This window comes from Rissa tridactyla, chromosome 14, assembly GCF_028500815.1.
Source record: "Rissa tridactyla isolate bRisTri1 chromosome 14, bRisTri1.patW.cur.20221130, whole genome shotgun sequence".
Classification (NCBI taxonomy): domain Eukaryota; kingdom Metazoa; phylum Chordata; class Aves; order Charadriiformes; family Laridae; genus Rissa; species Rissa tridactyla.
The window spans coordinates 15,990,554-15,997,287 of NC_071479.1; positions in this window are offsets into that span (position 1 = coordinate 15,990,554).

Consider the following 6,734-nt stretch of genomic DNA (forward strand, 5'->3'; position numbering starts at 1 on the left):
CCTGCTGCCTTCAGCCTCAACACCACCCTTTCCCACTTGGCGCCGCGCCAAGGGGCACAAAAATGGCCATCTGTCTGGAGATGGGTCCCCCGGCCAAAGAAAAAGTAGGGAAAACTCTGCCTTGTTCTAAAGCTCTTTGGGAACCGCTTGCGTAGCTCCACAGACCTGGGGGCTGCGGGCTTTCCTGCTGCCTTCAGCCTCAAAATCACCCTTTCCCACTTGGCGCCGCGCCAGGCACAAAAATGGCCATACGGCTGGAGATGGGTCATCCGCCCAAAGAGCCATCAGGGAAAACTATGCCTTGTTCTAAAGCTCTTTGGGAACCGCTTGCGTAGCCCCACAGACCTGGGGGCTGCGGGCTTTCCTGCTGCCTTCAGCCTCGACACCACCCTTTCCCACTTGGCGCCGCGCCAGGCCCAAAAATGGCCATACGGCTGGAGATGGGTCCCCAGCCCAAAGAGCGAGCAGGGAAAACTATACCTTGTTCTAAAGCTCTTTGGGAACCGCTTTCGTATCCGCACAGACCTGGGGGCTGCGGGCTTTCCTGCTGCCTTTAGACTCGACACCACCCTTTCCCACTTGGCGCCGCGCCAGGCACAAAAATGGCCTATGCCTGGAAATGGGTCCCCCGCCCAAGGAGCCAGCAGGGAAAACTCTGCCTTGTTCCAAAGCTCTTCGGGAACTGCTTGCGTAGCCCCACAGACCTGGGGGCTGCGGGCTTTCCTGCTGCCTTCAGCCTCAAAATCACCCTTTCCCACTTGGCGCCGCGCCAGGCACAAAAATGGCCATACGGCTGGAGATGGGTCATCCGCCCAAAGAGCCATCAGGGAAAACTATGCCTTGTTCTAAAGCTCTTTGGGAACCGCTTGCGTAGCCCCACAGACCTGGGGGCTGCGGTCTTTCCTGCTGCCTTCAGCCTCGACACCACCCTTTCCCACTTGGCACCACGCCAGGCACAAAAATGGCCATATGGCTGGAGATGGGTCCCCCGCCCATGGAGCCAGCTGGGAAAACTATGCCTTTTTCTAAAGCTCTTTGGGAACCGCTTGCGTAGCCCCACAGACCTGGGGGCTGCAGGCTTTCCTGCTGCCTTCAGCCTCAACACCACCCTTTCCCAGTTGGCGCCGCGCCAGGCACAAAAATGGCCTATGGCTGGAGATGGGTCCCCCGCCCAAAGAGCCAGCAGGGAAAACTATGCCTTGTTCTAAAGCTCTTTGGGAACCGCTTGCGTAGTCGCACAGACCTGGGGGCTGCGGGCTTTCCTGCTGCCTTCAGCCTCGACACCACCCTTTCCCACTTGGCGCCGCGCCAGGCACAAAAATGGCCATACGGCTGGAGATGGGTCCCGTGCCCAAAGAAAAAGTAGGGAAAACTCTGCCTTGTTCTAAAGCTCTTTGGGAACCGCTTGCGTAGCCCCACAGACCTGGGGGCTGCGGGCCTTCCTGCTGCCTTCAGCCTCAAAACCACCCTTTCCCACTTGGCGCCGCGCCAGGCACAAAAATGGCCATACGGCTGGAGATGGGTCCCCCGCCCAAAGAGCCAGCAGGGAAAACTATGCCTTGTTCTAAAGCTCTTTGGGAACCGCTTGCGTAGCCCCACAGACCTGGGGGCTGCGGGCCTTCCTACTGCCTTCAGCCTCGACACCACCCTTTCCCACTTGGCGCCGCGCCAGGCACAAAAATGGCCTATGGCTGGAGATGGGTCCCCTGCCCAAGGAGCCAGCAGGGAAAACTATGCCTTGTTCTAAAGCTCTTTGGGAACTGCTTGCATAGCCCCACAGACCTGGTGGCTGCGGGCTTTCCTGCTGCCTTCAGCCTCAAAACCACCCTTTCCCACTTGGCGCCGCGCCAGGCACAAAAATGGCCATACGGCTGGAGATGGGTCCCCCGCCCAAAGAGCCAGCAGGGAAAATTATGCCTTGTTGTAAAGCTCTTTGGGAACCGCTTGCGTAGCCCCACAGACCTGGGGGCTGCGGGCTTTCCTGCTGCCTTCAGCCTCAAAACCACCTTTTCCCTCTGGGCACCACGCCATGCACAAAAATGGCCATACGGCTGGAGATGGGTCCCCCGCCGAAGGAGCCATCAGGGAAAACTATGCCGTGTTCTAAAGCTCTTTGGGAACCGCTTGCGTAGCCCAACATTCCTGGGGGCTGCGGTCTTTCCTGCTGCCTTCAGCCTCGACACCACCCTTTCCCACTTGGCACCACGCCAGGCACAAAAATGGCCATATGGCTGCAGATGGGTCCCCCGCCCAAAGAGCCAGCTGGGAAAACTATGCCTTTTTCTAAAGCTCTTTGGGAACCGCTTGCGTAGCCCCTCAGACCTGGGGCCTGCAGCCTTTCCTGCTGCCTTCAGGCTCAACACCACCCTTTCCCAGTTGGCGCCGCGCCAGGCACAAAAATGGCCTATGCCTGGAAATGGGTCCCCCGCCCAAGGAGCCAGCAGGGAAAACTATGCCTTGTTCTAAAGCTCTTTGGGAACCGCTTGCGTAGCCCCACAGACCTGGGGGCTGCGGGCCTCCCTGCTGCCTTCAGCCTCGACACCACCCTTTCCCACTTGGCGCCGCGCCAGGCACAAATATGGCCTATGCCTGGAAAAGGGTCCCCTGCCCAAGGAGCCAGCTGGGAAAACTATGCCTTGTTCTAAAGCTCTTTGGGAACCGCTTGCGTAGTCCCACAGACCTGGGGGCTGCAGGCTTTCCTGCTGCCTTCAGCCTCGACACCACCCTTTCCCACTTGGCACCGCGCCAGGCACAAAAATGGCCATATGGCTGGAGATGGGTCCCCCGCCCAAAGAGCCAGCAGGGAAAACTATACCTTGTTCTAAAGCTCTTTGGGAACCGCTTTCGTATCCGCACAGACCTGGGGGCTGCGGGCTTTCCTTCTGCCTTCAGCCTCGACACCACCCTTTCCCACTTCGCGCCGCGCCAGGCACAAAAATGGCCATACGGCTGGAGATGGGTCCCACGCCCAAAGAGCCAGCAGGGAAAACTATGCCTTGTTCTAAAGCTCTTTGGCAACCGCTTGCATAGCCCCACAGACCTGGGGGCTGCAGGCCTTCCTGCTGCCTTCAGCCTCGACACCAGCCTTTCCCACTTGGTGCCACGCCAGGCACAAAAATGGCCTATGCCTGGAAATGGGTCCCCCGCCCAAGGAGCCAGCAGGGAAAAATATGCCTTGTTCTAAAGCTCTTTGGGAACCGCTTGCGTAGCCCCACAGACCTGGGGGCTGCGGGCTTTCCTGCTGCCTTCAGCCTCAAAACCACCCTTTCCCACTTGGCGCCGCGCCAGGCACAAAAATGGCCATACGGCTGGAGATGGGTCCCCCGCGCAAAGAGCCATCAGGGAAAACTATGCCTTGTTCTAAAGCTCTTTGGGAACCGCTTGCGTAGCCCAACATTCCTGCGGGCTGCGGTATTTCCTGCTGCCTTCAGCCTCGACACCACCCTTTCCCACTTGGCACCACGCCAGGCACAAAAATGGCCATATGGCTGGAGATGGGTCCCCCGCCCAAGGAGCCAGCTGGGAAAACTATGCCTTTTTCTAAAGCTCTTTGGGAACCGCTTGCGTAGCCCCTCAGACCTGGGGGCTGCAGGCTTTCCTGCTGCCTTCAGCCTCAACACCACCCTTTCCCAGTTGGCGCCGCGCCAGGCACAAAAATGGCCTATGGCTGGAGATGGGTCCCCCGCCCAAAGAGCCAGCAGGGAAAACCATGCCTTGTTCTAAAGCTCTTTGGGAACCGCTTGCGTAGTCGCACAGACCTGGGGGCTGCGGGCTTTCCTGCTGCCTTTAGACTCGACACCACCCTTTCCCACTTGGCGCCGCGCCAGGCACAAAAATGGCCATACGGCTGGAGATGGGTCCCGTGCCCAAAGAAAAAGTAGGGAAAACTCTGCCTTGTTCTAAAGCTCTTTGGGAACCGCTTGCGTAGCCCCACAGACCTGGGGGCTGCGGGCCTTCCTGCTGCCTTCAGCCTCAAAACCACCCTTTCCCACTTGGCGCCGCGCCAGGCAAAAAAATGGCCATACGGCTGGAGATGGGTCATCCGCCCAAAGAGCCATCAGGGAAAACTATGCCTTGTTCTAAAGCTCTTTGGGAACCGCTTGCGTAGCCCCACAGACCTGGGGGCTGCGGGCTTTCCTGCTGCCTTCAGCCTCAATGCCATCCTTTCCCACTTGGCACCGGGCCAGGCATAAAAATGGCCATATGGCTGGAGATGGGTCCCCCGCCCAAAGAGCCAGCAGGGAAAACTATGCCTTTTTCTAAAGCTCTTTGGGAACCGCTTGCGTAGCCCCTCAGACCTGGGGGCTGCAGGCTTTCCTGCTGCCTTCAGCCTCAACACCACCCTTTCCCAGTTGGCGCCGCGCCAGGCACAAAAATGGCCTATGGCTGGAGATGGGTCCCCCGCCCAAAGAGCCAGCAGGGAAAACCATGCCTTGTTCTAAAGCTCTTTGGGAACCGCTTGCGTAGTCGCACAGACCTGGGGGCTGCGGGCTTTCCTGCTGCCTTTAGACTCGACACCACCCTTTCCCACTTGGCGCCGCGCCAGGCACAAAAATGGCCATACGGCTGGAGATGGGTCCCGTGCCCAAAGAAAAAGTAGGGAAAACTCTGCCTTGTTCTAAAGCTCTTTGGGAACCGCTTGCGTAGCCCCACAGACCTGGGGGCTGCGGGCCTTCCTGCTGCCTTCAGCCTCAAAACCACCCTTTCCCACTTGGCGCCGCGCCAGGCAAAAAAATGGCCATACGGCTGGAGATGGGTCATCCGCCCAAAGAGCCATCAGGGAAAACTATGCCTTGTTCTAAAGCTCTTTGGGAACCGCTTGCGTAGCCCCACAGACCTGGGGGCTGCGGGCTTTCCTGCTGCCTTCAGCCTCAATGCCATCCTTTCCCACTTGCACCGGGCCAGGCATAAAAATGGCCATATGGCTGGAGATGGGTCCCCCGCCCAAAGAGCCAGCAGGGAAAACTATGCCTTGTTCTAAAGCTCTTTGGGAACCGCTTGCGTAGCCCCACAGACCTGGGGGCTGCGGGCCTTCCTACTGCCTTCAGACTCGACACCACCCTTTCCCACTTGGCGCCGCGCCAGGCACAAAAATGCCCTATGCCTGGAAATGGGTCCCCTGCCCAAGGAGCCAGCAGGGAAAACTATGCCTTGTTCTAAAGCTCTTTGGGAACCGCTTGCGTAGCCCCACAGACCTGGGGGCTGCGGGATTTCCTGCTGCGTTCAGCCTCAAAACCACCCTTTCCCACTTGGTGCCGCGCCAGTCACAAAAATGGCCTATGGCTGGAGCTGGGTCCCATGCCCAAGGAGCAAGTAGGGAAAACTATGCCTTGTTCTAAAGCTCTTTGGGAACCGCTTGCGTAGCCCCAGAGACATGGGGGCTGCAGGCTTTCCTGCTCCCTTCAGCCTCGACACCACCCTTTCCCACTTGGCGCCGCGCCAGGCACAAAAATGGCCATACGGCTGGAGATGGGTCCCCTACCCAAGGAGCCAGCAGGGAAAACTATGCCTTGTTCTAAAGGTCTTTGGGGACCGGTTGCGTAGGCCCACAGACCTGGGGGCTGTGGGCTTTCCTGCTGCCTTCAGCCTCGACACCACCCTTTCCCACTTGGTGCCGCGCCAGGCACACAAATGGCCATACGGCTGGAGATGGGTCCCCCGCCGAAGGAGCCATCAGGGAAAACTATTCCTTGTTCTAAAGCTCTTTGGGAACCGCTTGCGTAGCCCCACAGACCTGGGGGCTGCGGGCCTTCCTGCTGCCTTCAGCCTCGACACCACCCTTTCCCACTTGGCACCACGCCAGGCACAAAAATGGCCATACGGCTGGAGATGGGTCCCCCGCCCAAGGAGCCAGCTGGGAAAACTATCCCTTGTTCTAAAGCTCTTTGGGAACCGCTTGCGTAGCCCCTCAGACCTGGGGTCTGCAGCCTTTCCTGCTGCCTTCAGCCTCAACACCACCCTTTCCCACTTGGCGCCGCGCCAGGCACAAAAATGGCCATATGGCTGGAGATGGGTCCCGTGCCCAAAGAAAAAGTAGGGAAAACTCTGCCTTGTTCTAAAGCTCTTTGGGAACCGCTTGCGTAGCCCCACAGACCTGGGGGCTGCGGGCCTTCCTGCTGCCTTCAGCCTCAAAACCACCCTTTCCCACTTGGCGCCGCGCCAGGCACAAAAATGGCCATACGGCTGGAGATGGGTCATCCGCCCAAAGAGCCATCAGGGAAAACTATGCCTTGTTCTAAAGCTCTTTGGGAAACGCTTGCGTAGCACCACAGACCTGGGGGCTGCGGGCCTTCCTGCTGCCTTCAGCCTCGACACCACCCTTTCCCACTTGGCGCCGCGCCAGGCACAAAAATGGCCTATGGCTGGAGGTGGGTCCCCCGCCCAAAGAGCCAGCAGTGAAAACTATGCCTTGTTCTAAAGCTCTTTGGGAACCGCTTGCGTAGCCCCACAGACCTGGGGGCTGCAGGCCTTCCTGCTGCCTTCAGCCTCGACACCACTCTTTCCCACTTGGTGCCGCGCCAGGCACAAAAATGGCCATACGGCTGGAAATAGGTCCCTTGCCCAAGGAGCCAGCAGGGAAAACTATGCCTTGTTCTAAAGCTCTTTGGGAACCGCTTGCGTAGCCCCACAGACCTGGGGGCTGCGGGCTTTCCTGCTGCCTTCAGCCTCAAAACAACCCTTTCCCCCTTCGTGCCGCGCCAGGCACAAAAATGGCCTATGGATGGAGATGGGTC